Here is a 15,878-nt window from a genome sequence, read left to right on the forward strand (position 1 = left end):
CCTGGACCATTTCTGGAATGAAATAACGTTGGAATACCTACAGATAAATACGTTTGATTTATTTTAAGGTGTTGGTAGAGTGACTTTCCTCTAGGGGCTGCAGTCATAAGAACAAAAAGTACTATTTTATTGAAATTTTATATTCAAAAGTGTCCTTATAGTGGATTTCCAATTTTGTTGTTTCAAATTCTTTTTTTATTATTATTTATATTTTTTCTGTATGACAAAGCATAAAAATATAATAAGAAGCTTTCAAAGGTTGTGACGTTTTGGACATTAATTAACAGCGTATAGCTTGCGATTTCAACCAAAAAAAAAAACGAATTATTACACACGGGGAACTTCATATGTAAAACTGTTAATAATAGTGACTAAAACTGTGATAAATAATCTGTGTACTTGTCTACCAGAAATATTTTACGCAAAATGTTGTGCTGCAAGATGTTAATTCCTGAGTATTAAAAGAATCAAAGATGGTGAAGTTATTACCGATAGTTATAGTCCCAGGGAGAAATTTATCATGTGAGGATTACATAAGCTGTTTGAGAAAATATCTTGACAAAAAAATATCATCGAAAACAAATTGAGTAACGTTTAGTAACAAAAAAAAATTGAAAAATATAACGTTAACGGTAAAAAATTTAAGCAGAAGAGTTAAGTAATATACCAGTATGTGTACATGTTTACTATGTAGCGACGTAATTATAATTATTTATAACAGTTTAGTGTTTTGCAGGAACAATTAGGTATACCTACAGTTTACCTCCAACTTATCATTAAATTCTGGGACAGATGTGGATAAAGCCATTTTTGTTTCCAAAAACAGAAGTTACGTTTCGTTTAAGGTGGTAAATGTTTTCCCACTTCCATGTTTTTGTGCGTTACAAGTAACATGATGACAACATAAAATGAAAGTCTCAATTTCTCTGTAGTTCAAGCTCCAAAGTTTCGGTATCTTTATCTAAAATAATGTCCACACGAGAGTAGAAAAGAAAAAAAAGATAAAAAAAGGTTTCTTTACTTTGGAAAGATTTTTTTTCTTCGTTTTTGTGTGTTTTGAAAGAATTTGAGAAATAGTAAGGCGCCGTGCCACGATGGAACAAGCGCCGTCATTTTTACGAGGAAAGTCTTCGTTCCTAACGTTTCTTCGTTTGATGGCGGCCATCTCTTCGGCTCGCCGCTGCGGGAATACGCCGTTTCCTCATCGGAGTCCTTGCCTCTCTAGCGCGGCTGTCCGTCGCTTTTTATCGCCTCTTTAAATTAAGGGGGGAATTAGGCGCTTAAGAAGCGTTTCCCTGTTCCGAAGAGAATGTGTAGGAGGGAAGGAGGGGGGAGGGGGGGTGTTCGGGCGGGCTGCCTCACCGTCAAAGGACTGCCTCGCCGCTGACGGAGCGCGCTCTGTGCTCGTGTGTGAAACGAGATGGCTCTGAGAGTTCCGACCGGGCGAGAACAGGCCACGTCGAGAGGAAACCAGGAGAAGGAAGGTTCGGTCTACTGCAGTGGTGGCCGACAGGCGGCATTGTTTCAAACGGCTCGCTTTAAAAAAAACTTCCAACAAAACAAATAATGTTATTTTCAGGTAAACTGTCGTCTATTAGAAATCTTTGTTTGCATGTACGTAGAATATTTCGTTATACACCTCAATGTTCTCGAGAAAAAAAAAATTAAAAAGTAAATTATATTTTATATCTATATAAATAAAAAATTGTAAAAGTTCGTTCAAAATCTAATGTCTCCGAAAGTTCTTCAGCGATTGCTTTGAAATTTTGAGACAACGTTGCATTCGAATACGCGTGTGTTGTATATACCTAATTCACACCTGTGGCTGGTAAAAATGGTAGATTTAAGAAATATATATAAATTAAAATTTTTGCTTTCTGTTTTGTAAAGTTAAGATATTGATAGGAATATAAAGACATAGAAATAGAGATATAGAGAGATGAAATATGAAGATATAGAGAGATACAGTAAGGAATATTTACGAACATATACCATAGATTGAGACATAGATAGAAACATAGGCACACAGATATATAGTGATCGAGTGATATGGCGAGCTATGAATAGATATATAGGTCTATAAATATATAGAGAGAGGATTTATATATAGAGAGGCAGAGATATATAGTTATATAAAGATATTTATATAGTATTATTAATAGAGGGACATTTATAGAGGGACATTTAAAGAGGGATCGAGATAAAGTTATAGAAAGAGATGCTTTGCATATGTGTACCTATTTAAATCAATTACAAAATAAAATTGTAAGAGGCATAGCAACGCATGCTGGGCATTAGCTAGCTATTTATATAAAGTAGAATTTCCATTTGTCTGAGGTACTCTTTAGTAGAGTTCTTTAAACTACTCTCATGAATTTTTTTGGTGACATATTGTAATTGAGAAATTGTAATTGAAAGAGGCATAGCAATGCATGTCGGACATTAGCTAGATATTTATTTAAAGTAGAATTTCCGTTTGTTTGCTATACAATTTGACTCCGATCTCGATGAAGTTTTGCATCCTTGATCTTCGAAACACGAAAAAGACCACCGTCTACATGAAATTTCTTGAAAACCACCCGTTGAAGAAGTATTTGGATACTTCTTGATGAAATTTTGCTATTGCATTGATGCTGCGTTCTCCGTATCCATGACAACGGCTATTGGATTGTTGATGTCTTCTGCGTCTCCATGGTAATGGACGTTGCACTTTTTTTTTGCTTTCATCATATATATTTTCATCATATATATTTTCATAATATTATATTTTCGTTATATATACACATATATATTATGTACCCTCCAGGGTACCGAGAGGAAATAGGAAAATAGCTATTTCCCTCCGCAAGGACACGCGAGGAACAGTTGCAAGACGCACGCGGTTCACGAATCGCGACACGTGACCGGACGGGACCCCGAGCGAGGGGTTATATTTACTATCCACCCGTTTTCGCCGTTGTTTTGTTTCGGTTCCGCGTCGAGGATCGTAATTCTCCCCTGGCTGCGGCGACGCCCGACCGACATTACTCCACATCAACACTCTCGGGGAAAAAAAACTCACCCCCCTTCACTTTTTTTAAACCCTCCTCAAGAGAGGGTTAGCAGAGGGAGGGGGAACTTTTTATTCCGATCCGCTGCCGCGTGTTCACGAATAAACAAGCCGGAAGCCCCGGGGAACAAACGGCGCGCTATTTAAAAAAACTCGGCCGTGGGTCTAAAACACCGATAACTCACTCTGCGATCGCGCACGAAGGCAGACAATGAATTTACGCGCGCAGGTGAAAGGTATGCGCGTTGCGGAACAACTTGTGCATTGAAACTGGTACAAATAACTTGATTGCTGGCAGAATAATATGTGAGTTTAAAAGACTTGCAATGTAGATTTCTTTTTTCTTTTAGTTCCGGACTTTCAATGCAACTTAAAAATTAAAAACCAAACATCTCATGCAAAATACAACTGAAATAAATATATATACAATATTTTTGTGAAAATATTAATGTAAAGATAAATGCTTGGGTTTCAAAACGTACTTTAGTTAATACAACATAAATTAACTGTGAAAATTTACTGTTTATTAATCCTCCACAAAACAAAAGTTACCTACAAGAGTTAATTACTTGCATTATCACCAAACTCAAAAGTTGCTGTGGTTTTTATTTTACCATCGAAAGAAGGTTTTTTTTTTTTACCTCACAATATAAAATTTACGGTGTGCTACAACTCAATACTTTTTCGCAGGAACTCACAGAAAAAAAAAAAATTTCTATCTAAAATATTGAAAAATTTTGAAATTCATGGATCCATTAAAAAAAAAAAAAATATGTGTGCGTGTTCCGAGAAAAACTGCAATTTTCCCTGTGGACCCATTTCGTCGTACCTACTTCAAGTTTCTCTTTTCGTATCAAGGGTTTTAGATAGCCATGCATTTTCTGAAATAAATATTTACTGTCGGATCCGTTTGAGAACGTTAGTAAATTAGCAAATTCTCAAAATTATAATCTTACAAAAATTAATTATTTAAAAATTTAACAGAACTCTCACAGCCATGCAAGTATAGATAACGTTCATAAGCTTACCTTTGCAGTGAGAACAGGCAGAAAACTTGACGCCTAAAATCATGCTCACGATGTGGCCTTTTGGAATAACTTAGCCAGGAAGGCTGCTCGCAGGTGTTTACCTGAAACAACCAAAGACAACAAAACGAGATAAGCCGTGGGGAAAGTTAACATATGCTTGACTATTAATCACCCTACAAATACAGGCAACGAAAAGTTAGCTGTTATGAGATAAGCTGAAATATTTTTTAAACACCACAAAAAAATAACGATTACAATTCAATAGAAATTATGTGTTGAGTGTACAGGCGAAGTGAAAAATATTTTAACAATTAATTTCATCAGCATGCATGCCAGTGAACTTTGCTTTTGCGTAAGTTATAACAGTGAGTTGTAGAGTGCAAGATAATATATATATTTTTTAAACGAGATGTTCATCTAACTGAATAAGAGCGCGAAAGATCTGAAACTTGATATCAGGGTGGTGCAACATATAGGAAAGAAGAAGAGTAGTTACAGTCTCTTCGAAGTGTAGCCATTTTTCTTTCCGTTGTATGCAATGATATAACAAAATTAATGACTAAGAGACACGAAGCAGCAATTTTTTCCTACGTATATAATTCTGAAGAGACATGCGAAATCCATGTTACTGTTTGCAGCAAACTCTGGAATGCTAACATTTATATACTTGAACTGCGTTCTCATTGGACAGTAGGTAGTTTTGACACGACCCGATGGGCAAGAAACCAATCAAAAATTACCCGATCACACGTAATCCGGCCGGAAGGTGAAATGCGACAGCAGCCAATGGACAAAAAATATTTTCTGACTTATTTCTGCATAAGTGTGTGTAGTTCATCGTTGTGCCAGAAAATAACGTGAATTTTGCATGTCTTTAGTAATTGTGAGTACACAGCACATTATTTTAGTGTGGAAAAAAGGGGATAACAGAGTTTGCAGAATGATACAATTATTTTCTTGCATTAAGAACTGTCGGCTCTAAGACTAGGATATTGTGTTGACACATTAATTTACAAAGGGAGGGGAAAAAATGTCAATGTAGGCCTTCCAAGGTGATCTACTCGACAGACAACCGCATAGTTTTGAAAAGACCTACAGCATTTTAGCCATCATCGAGCGGCGATAAAAAAAATGGATTCCGGGTGAAAAATGAGAGGAGCTTTTAATGAACAAGGAAGCTGATGTAAAACGTCGTCGCGGCTGTGAGAAATGAGTTCACCCTCTCCCCTGTTGCAGCCCGAAAAACCCATTCCCCTTCCTTCGAGACTGGCGCGTGACGCGCCGAGTCCGACATAACTCACAGGTGCTCCCTCTCCCGTCCGCGGGTCATTAGAGCAGACATTCCAGCGGGCGTCGAGACGCCGGGCGTCTCCCTCGGCGCACCAGGTCCTCCCTCCCGAGGGGCCTCATCCAGGCGCCCGCTGGTCTGGGTGTGACCTGGCGCGCTCAGTCTTCGGCAACTGTGGACATCCGAGCGGCAACCGTAACAACCACATGTCGGAGAAATAATGATGACGGTGTAATGCAAGGCCCGTGCGTGCTTTCAAGAATCTGTGCCGTATGTGTCATCCTGGGAAACACGCACTTTAGCCCGTTTACACTATGTATTCTAAAAATACAGTTTAAAACCTGAATATACAGAAAGAAAAGAAAACTACTCATCCACACTCAAAAGTATTCTTAATTTTTTTTTCGTGAACACATCACACTACGATATCTTGAGCAGTTTATGGCGTGGTTATCTTCTGAAGCTCTGCAGATCGTGTGTGTGTGTGTGTGTGCTGAGATAGGCTGCCGGTTCGACGAAGCGATGCTGTCACGCGAGCAGCGCCCTACATCCACGCCTGTGTCGGTTCCGATTCAACGTTAAGCGATATGTACGGTCATGATTGTTTAGCGGAATCACTGGGTGGCAAAGTAGACATGAAACTCGTATAAAATCAGATTCACGTTGGTTCTTGGACTGCAATGCTCTCTTGACACGCCCCTTGGCGACCTTGAGCCACGGGGAAGAAGTGGTAACCCAACAACATGAAACCAAAGTATGCAACATTGCTTACCACCAGTGAGCATTTTAATAAATCTTGATTATAATATAGATTATGAATCTACGTATTAGTCACGGCTCTATGTATATGTAGGCAGAAACCTCCAAAATTTGCGTTATTATTAGGAACTGGAAAAATTCGCGGGTTTCGATGACCTTCAGGATAGACTACACAGTTCTGTGACTTTTCAGCTAAATACCGCCAGTTCATTGTCTGCTAACTTGTGAGTCGTCTCAGCTGATTTACATGTAATCTGGTAATTCTTCCGTCATTGGTTCAAAGTCGTCCCGATGAACAGCTGCTTGAAGATATAAAAATCTGAATTTTAGCCTATCACAACATGAATCCGCGAATTTTTTTTCCATTCTCTAGTTATCATTTGAAGAGAGGCTGGACTGCAGATGAGTACATAACTTTAACTGCGTTCTCGCTCGCTTGTAGGTAGGGACTAGAAAAATTTGCAGTTTTCCGTGACCTCTGGGATCGACTCCACGATCCTCTATACACTCGGGCAAATTACACCTGCTCATTGGCTACTGACTCGTGACACATGTTAACTGGGGTGCTTTTGATTCGATACTTTTTTTTAATTAGGGTTTTCTATCAGCTCACAGTTCTCCAGATGAATTCCGGCCCAATAGCTGATGCAGCAAACAGGTAAACGTGTTTGGATTCTAGTCTGTCACGAAATGTATCCACGAATTTTTCCGGTCTCTACTAATAGGTAGTTTCGACGTGCACCGAAGAACAAGAAACCAATACAAACATCCAAACGACCTAATCACTAGAGACCTGAAAAATTCACGGGTTCATTTCGTGTTATGCTAACATTCAAATAATTATACCTTAGTGCTGCTTCTGTCATTGGTTCACTGTTAATCTGGAGGACTGAGGGCCAATTAGAGACCCTCACTCATAGAAGTGTCGAATCACAGGCCACCCAGTCGAGACGACTCACAAGTCAGCAGCCAATGAACAGTTGGCATTTGCCCGAGTGTGTAGAGGATATTGGAGTCTATCCTGGAGGTCATTGAACCCGCGAATTTTTGGGTCTCTACTAATCACAAGCAACCCGGCCGGAAAGGAAAATGCGTCAGCAGCCAGTGGACGATAAACACCAACTGGTTGTATATAAGTGAGGAGTTCATTCTGGTGCCAGAAAATTACGCGAATATCACAATTCTCTAATAACACCATTTTATTTCTCACTGGCTCACAGAAGAACAAAATTAGCTTCTTTCACCGTTCAGAGCCGGTAAGAAAAGAAATTCTGAGCATGCAAAATGACCCAGAGTAACGAAAAATTACATTTTCTCGCAATAATTTACTATCTCCATCTATATCATAAAATTATATTATATAAAACCCGTAGCATATAAGCCATTTTTAAGGTACCAGAGCATTTGAAAAAAAAATAACATTTTGAAACTGTTGAAAATGTTCACCCTAAATATACGAAGAAAGCTGGGAGTACAAATGTAGCCAGAAATCTTCTTACATTTACGGGTATATTCGTAAAATTTACGGGCACTGAATTAGATTGCTTTGGACATCAACTCATATGTAAAATATTGATGTATTAATAAAAGTTTCAAAAACCTGTAGTGTCTATGGTAAAACAAAAACACTCGTCTCCGCATGTGTATTTACCCAGTTTATAACAAAACACAGAACCAGAAAGTTTGAATGCGGGGTAGTTTGTACGAACATCCACACTGTATTTTATTTGTAAATGGAACATAAATGTTCATGTAAAATTACATATATTTGTAAGTTTGTTCATTTACGTGAAAACGACTGTCTCACTACAAAATAGTTTTCGCGGTAATACTGGACTCGGATTCTTATCCGGACATTTATAATTTAAGTTTTCCCAGTAGTTGAAGTTATTTGTAAACCGTTCTCTGAATAGCTTTCCAGTATTAACTGGCACATTAATAAGCACAATAAAACAAAATTAAGTCACATTACTTAATATTATGTTATCTTTTCCATGGTTGAAACTATGCATGAATGAAACATAAAATAAAATATAAAATAATGCGCCAATTTTCGTAAGAAATACTCAGTATTTTTTTTTAAATTCATATATGCAAAAATAACCATAGCCATGTGTTGTACAAAAATACAAAATCTTACTTGTAGTTTTACAAACTATTTCTTGGCAACCGATTCTAAAGGAATATTTTGTAAAAGTACAAAAACAATTTATTGTGCAGCCATCTGAAATTACGAAGAATGTTTCTTTTATTTTAGGTAAATTCTTCGTTTAAAATTTCGTAAATTTACTGTAGATTGTAACAGTGTACGTGTCTCCAGCTCCTACGGTGTTGCCAGCGCTTAGAACGCCAGCGGCAGAGAAGGAGCGGCCGGACTTCACCGCATTCTGATTTACGATCGAGTGGTTGAAATGCCACGTTGGTAGCGGAATGAAGCAGAGCCAACGACAATAAAATAGCACGTCAGCCGATCAAGCTTTTATTTTTCCCATTTGGCTTCCGTCTTTAGTGCCGACATGTACGGACGTCATTTTATTCTCGTCACGTTACTTTCATTTGAAATTCAAACCCTGGCAAAAGTGAGACGCGCCATTTCTTGTAATTTTTTTTTGTTATATCAAAAATAAAATTTAAAACCTTTCACGCAGTTATTGATACAACCGAAACATTTTACGCGATTTTATAATGTTATGTTGTAAATAATCTTTTTTTTAACTTAAATATTTTTAAGTACTTAACGCAAACTTGGAGACCCTTGATTTTATGGATACCAAGCATTTTACCAGTCCTTTTAGTACGGTTTCATGACCGTCTATAAGCATTCTTAAATTTATACAAAGTAAACAGAATGTCTTATCGTCTGAAGGAACTAAGTAGTGGAATTTGAGAACTGAAATTCTGATACCAGTACGGCCATTCCTATATCGGTAATCATTGATTCGCTGACGTTACTCCAAGCGAATTACTATGGTCCATACCTGGGGCCATGCATATTTCGCGAAAAGATATCCAGATCAGCTGTGTGTTAAAACTTTGTAGCAAAGTCTGTGTGTCGTGGTTGGCTGAGTTTAATTCAGGCACATGTCTACTGTCAGCACACCAATCATAGTTATCCAGTGCGCAAGCAAACGCGATCTGAATGGCCCGGCCAAACAGGGCGATGATTTCTCTAGCAGACGGCCGCCTATCACAAGGAAACAATCGCTAGCGCGGGCATGCCTCATTGCAGTCTTAACGAGCGATCAGATTATTTCGCGAAAAATACACGCCCCTAACCTTTGGCGATTTATTCTATAATATTAATGAAATGTATCGTTTTTTTATTTGTATAATGACCTCAAAAAAGTAAATTTGTAGGTGGCTGAAACGCGCTTTGAGGGTGAAACTTCAAACTTCAATAATATAGTTTAATTATAAAATATAATATCAAATAATCCACTTGAACGACAAAACTGAACAATAAAGTACACAATAACATACTAAATACTATGATGTACTATGCTGGCAAGGATATGCGCAACTGGAAGTCGGCCTGAGTGTGTTTGTTAACTTGTTTCCAGCGCACCGTGTCTACGACGACGAGCGTAACGAAAAACGCAGCACTGTAGTGTCGCTTCACTGACGCTTGCCCGAGACTGAATAGTGGGGTGATCTCCCACCATCTTTCGCCCCTCCTCGGCATCGAGCGCTCCACTCCTCAACATTGCCACGAACGCCACTCTTGAACGAGTCATCGACTTAAACTACCCTACCAACTGTGAATAAATTTCCACTTTTAAAAAAAATGTGAACCAGTCTCTCAGTACTCGCCAGATATGTGCATCATCTACCCTCGGTAACGAGAAAATGCATGTGTTCTCATGTTGCAAATACACGTATGATACGAAACTCGAACACGAAATATAACGTATAATTCTATACAATAATGCTGAGCGTGATAAATAAACTTGTGTTTTCAACTACATTTCTGGACGCGAATCACACGTAGTTTCCGCCGGAGCAGCTTCGTCGACTATTGAATCATTTGATTAGCAGACGGAAATTTTAAACTATATGATGCAACTATATAATAAAAGCGAAAATTACTTGAAAAAATATTAACCACTGGTTTGGACCGGATTTTAAAAAAAGGATGTTACTACAATCCTGACCATCTTGTTATAATGCATTAATCAGTTTTTCCCCCTTTGTCTGTGCAATCATTGACACAGGTGGCAGCAGCGTGATTGTTACACATTTCCGTTCCAAGACCTCCGTTGCATTCACGAAATGACTCCCACCAAATGCCGTATACCGGGAGCTAAGACGTTACACGTCAAAATAAACTGATTGTCGAGCACGTGTATTTGGAAGGAAGATAATAAACCATCTTATGAAAAGACGCGAGTCGTTCTAATTGGCCTCCGCCTAGCCCCGAGGCCACGGCGGCAGTCAGGGTCGTGATGGATGGAAGGGGCGCAAGGGGGCAAGTGTTCTGGCGTCACCCCGCCGAGCAACCACCGCGGCGAGCTAGAGAGGGGTGGCCCAGACACTTGATTAACTTGTAGTGGGCGGGCGCGCGCGCTCTTAATTGGGCAGGCTGGAATATATTATTCCCCAGAGCAAGGGGCGCGGGCAGGCGCCTACGTGTGCGGCGAGTGGACTGGTCTGACGGCGAGAACCCGCGCGTCGGCACACTCCAGGGGGCGTGCGCACTCGGGAAGAACACTCACTTCGGTCCCACATTGCTAGGGACTGTCATCAAATTAATGATCATATTTAGAAACACACACCTTAAAAACACCCTCCTTAGAAACACACACCTTAGAAACACACGACTTAGAAACACGCAACTTAGAAACACACACCTTAGAAACACGCAACTTAGAAAACTCACAGCTTAGAAACACACAACTTAGAAACCCAACACAACTAAGAAACGTTGTTACTTATAAAAATCACAACTTGAGAAACACAATGCTTAGAACTGCCAGAACTAAGGAACGCATAACTTGAAAAAACAGAACGCCGACCCACAAAACTCAGAACCTCAACCTAGAACAATCATGACTTATAAATACGATTCAGAAACGCGGTAAGTAAGAACACGCGCAAAATGAAAACAATCACCAGCTAGGAAATGCCACGCGCCCCCGCGGCAGAGACACACACGGCACACGCGCGACCCATGCGGCGAGGCAGCGAAGTGTCGGACGTCTTCGCGGCTTCCAGGACCCGCCCCTCTGCGGGGACTGAAACAAGCGTGGGTGGACTTATCACAGGCCTACACTCAAATGATATCGTTACGAATGTTAACCTCACAGCTGGGAAATAAGAGTAAATATCTGTACTTCTGGGAACCAATATTTCAGGGATTGGCATGCTTTATAAAAATTCGACTTGAAGAAGATAATAAGTTGTTTTTTTTAATTGAAACTTATTTACATTCGGAAGGGTAAGTGGAAACGTTCGACTCATCGGAGTGTAACGAAGAACCAAATATGGAACCTTCGGGAATGAGGCATCGATGGTGAAGAGTGGTGAGAGGAAGAGTACCAAACACAGGAATAAGTCAAGAAATTGTGACTCTTGCAGACTAACCCACTGTCATGTTTGAACCTCCATTGTGGGTTTTATCGTTCAAGTGAATGATTGAATATTTAAAGTGAAACTTCTAAACATATTGTAGGGTATGTCGAGACGATGACATCTGAGTGTAAATAAAAAGAAACGTTCAGTGGTAACTTAAAGTGCAACGCGAATGCATCATTCAAATATTACATTTTAAATTACGTGCCAAAGAAAATAAAAAGGCTGCAGTTCTCGATGTCATATTTGTATCACAGCACACTTACATAATTCTGCACTTGCATTTTGGAGCACTTGTATAATTGTGCACTTGTATACTTGCGTAAAATGCATACTTACACAAATGGGTACTTGCGCACTTGCATTTTAGCATACCTTCACACTCGCAAACTAGCTCTTTCGAATATTTACGCTCTAGTACATTTGCACACATTCTTACACAAAGAAAAATGTTTATTTGAGACAAATGTATATGTTCTTGTATATGGCAAAACACGTTTTACTTGCTGAAACAAAAGATGTGTTTTTTCCATGCCAAATCTTATATGTTACTTAATTGATTTTGTTAAATGTCTGTTCCTCCGGGAAATGAGGGACTAACATCTTTATAATTGGCGTCTACGAAAGCAATGAAAAAAAAATTTCAAGTGAAACTTTTTTCAGCCGGTAGGGTAGATCGAGGCAATGGCTCATGCAACGAACGCTCAGGAGTGGGGCATCGATGACGGAGAAAAGGAGAGGGAATTATAACGCTTAAAGTAGAAAGTCAGATCACCGGACTCTTTGCAGGTTCTTCATCACCATGCCTGTTACAATCATGAACTTCCAGTCTGACCCTCTATTGTTTACTCTTTGTTTATTTTTGGCGTTCAAGGGAACGATTGAATATGTTAAGTAGTGCTTCATTTCAGATTTGTGGGTAAGTAGAGGTGATAACGACATTGGGCGTAAAGAAAAAAAATTAAACGTTAAGGGGGTAAAAAAAATTGCGAAGCGAATTTATCTTTCATATTTTAGCTTTTAGATTACTTGCCTAAAACACAAATGACATCTGTGCTCTTTCTCTCTCTCTCTCTCTCTATCTATGTATATATATATGCATCATTACACACTTGAATAATTCCGCATTTGCATTCTTGAACACTTGTATACTTATGTACTAGACGCTTGCATACTAGCATATCTACACACTGGTCTTTACGCTTGTATACAGGGCCATATCCAGGATTTTGTGAAGGAGGTCCAGTTTAACCATTATATCATTATTTTAATTAATAGATTTTTTATATTTGATAAGTAAAAGAAATTATATTACCACACTTAAATCTCAGGTAATATCTAGAAGACTTTTAGAAATATAAGTAATGATTTTGTCAGAGAAAATAACAAGAAACATTTTATATTTTAAGTTTTAATTGTTTTTTTTTAACTTGTACTTAAGTAAATAATTAGCTTATTTCGTTAAATAAAGTCATAAATCAAACAAATTAATGTTATTAAATACATTACACACATGTGCAACCCAGCATTAAACATAGACTACTTGGAAACCGAATTCCTGCCGCATGTGTGTATGAGGCATGTCGGGGTGTATTGGAGAGGAAACACATTATTGTAGCCCAAGAAGTATTACAATAATCGTTCTAAAAGAATCTCTCTGAAAAATTATAAACTAATAACTGTCTTCGCTTGTGTTTTTTCTTTTAAATTCTGGACGGAAGGGGTCTGGACCCTGTGGAACTCCCTCCTTGGTTACGTCCCTGCTGTATGTTTCCACACTCGTACACGTTTTTCCAAACAATTTGCAAAGGCAGAGCATATCAGCAAATATACCTCTATTACTACGAAAGTAGTATGATTAATTACCTCCGAGCGCAGAGGCATGAGGCATAGAATTCGGGATTTGTGACCTTTGACCCCTGATGTCACAGCCGCCATCTTGGATTACAAAATTTCCGGTCGCCATATTGGATTACGTCATTCCGGCCACCGTCTTGGATTACGTCATTTCCGGTTGCCATATTGTATTACGCCGTTCATGATTGTCATATTGGATTACGTCATATCCAGCCGCCATAATGGATTATGTCATTTTTGTCGCCATATTTTGTTTCCTATGAATTTCCGCCATTTTGAATTCTATAACTTTCTACTATCTTCGAGTAAGAGCCTACATCACCACTGATAAGACTTGATGATTGAGGATTAAGATTTCGGATTTTCACATTACCGTAATGCAATCACCAGCTAGTATGGTTATAAACTGATGCACAACAAATATTCACAGTTCCATTATTTAACAATGATCGGGATTTCAAACCTTGGCCATCTCTTTCGGGGTGGTTCAGCCACTCTTTAGTTTTGTAAAGTAGTCCAGATGTAACCAATTTGCTGTTTCATGCCAGTTTCGAGCTGCAATCCTTCTCAACGTAACTTGAAACATTGGGGAGTCATAAAATTCACACGTAAACTACCATATGACTGCAGAAAGAATACAGATAAAATCGGGTGAAATTCAGTCATGAAGTATTTATTTGTGAGAACAGCAGGAAATTTAAACATAATTATCTAAACTGCATTAAGTGATGAGCTGTATGACACATGATCTAATATATTTTGAACATCACAGAAAAATTGTGCGATCAAGGTGTTTTTTCAGCCGCTTTGGCTGCCCCCCACCGATGCGTATTCCCTTCCTCCACTTCTCTTTCAATCCTTACCTCTTACAGACTGACAGCTCGCAAGACGTTTGGCCCACAATATGGCTGAGTTGACTTTATGAATGGAGACGGAAATGAGCGTGCCAGGAGAAATTAAAGACTCCATCATTGTGATGAGCATGTAGGAGATGTACAACGCGCTTTTTTTTTTATTTAATCACAGGGGAGAGAGAGAGATAACGCATAATCCATGACCGTGAACGAGTTCCGTGTCATGATCCACGCATGAAGCCATCGCTCAAAGCTACCGTCCTTGTTTATCTTCCGAGCGTCATAAATCACAGATATGGCTGTAAAAAAATAAAATAAAAGTAATGTAAGTCATCATGCCGGCGAAGGAATTTAATTAGAACAACATCGGGCGCACTTTTAACCCTTCGCCCTCTACAAACATTCGCTCGCTCCCGTGTCTTCATTGTTATTAAGCGCTCGGGGAATTTATGTGGACATTCTTAATGAAGAATGTTGAGAAAGAAGAGGTCAGGTGATGTGGTTATTACTGGCTGGTCTTCGTCCGCGCTTGGACGGGTTCTTCGAGTATGCATATTCCGTGGCCGCGTCGAATCGAGGATTGTGGGGGATTCCCCGTATCTTCTTACTCTCTGTGCGATCTGACCGCCTGATCACCACCTTCAACACGGCCTCCGAACACGAAACACCCCGCCAACAAACATTTCACCGGCTCCGTTAAGATTACAGCGTCCTGAAGATAGCAAGCGATTTAAAAATAAAAAAAACAATAACGTGCGTGCGTGAGTGGTTAAATGAACTTGACCCCCGTCAATAACGTCTTCGGACCCAAGAAAGTGGTTTCGAAGGTAAAAAAAATACAAACACCCCCATCCATTCCTCCGGTTAACGCTGCCATGATGCACCACAATTTCCTAGGAGTTTTCAAGCTAACCCTAAATGTTAGATCTTCGCAGGCACCAATCAATGCATCGTCTATATCTGCAGCTTTTTTGAAATTGAAAACAATTACGACGGCGGTGGAAAGAAATACCCTTCTCGCTTCGAACAATAACTAGACCGCTTACGAAGCTGGTCAAACAGGTTCTGAAGCTCGACATTAACGATAGCTTTCAAACCAAATTATCCAACATAAAAATTAGCAACTACGTAAGACGTAGTATCGCATGCTCCTCGTAGTAACATCGAACAATAAACTGATAATTACAAGAGTTTTATATTCGTGCATTATTAAAAAAATAGAATTCAATCCAATCAATTGGGCTACTATTGAAGTTCAAATAGTTCGTCCTTCCACTACAAAGATCCACCTTTGTTCTAAAAAGTTTGGATTATTGGTTTTCGCAGCTATGAAAGGGCGAACGTTTCGGTGGCTGGTGGGTTTTCTCCAGATACGAGGTGAAGTTTTCAGTGGCGAGGGCTTGAAACCAAGAACCGTAAGAGGGAAGCAGGTAAATTAACGGACCATTGTGGCGACTGTTTGTTTGCGTATCTTT

The sequence above is a fragment of the Bacillus rossius genome (genome assembly GCF_032445375.1).
Source record: "Bacillus rossius redtenbacheri isolate Brsri chromosome 9 unlocalized genomic scaffold, Brsri_v3 Brsri_v3_scf9_2, whole genome shotgun sequence".
NCBI classification, from domain to species: Eukaryota; Metazoa; Arthropoda; class Insecta; order Phasmatodea; family Bacillidae; genus Bacillus; species Bacillus rossius.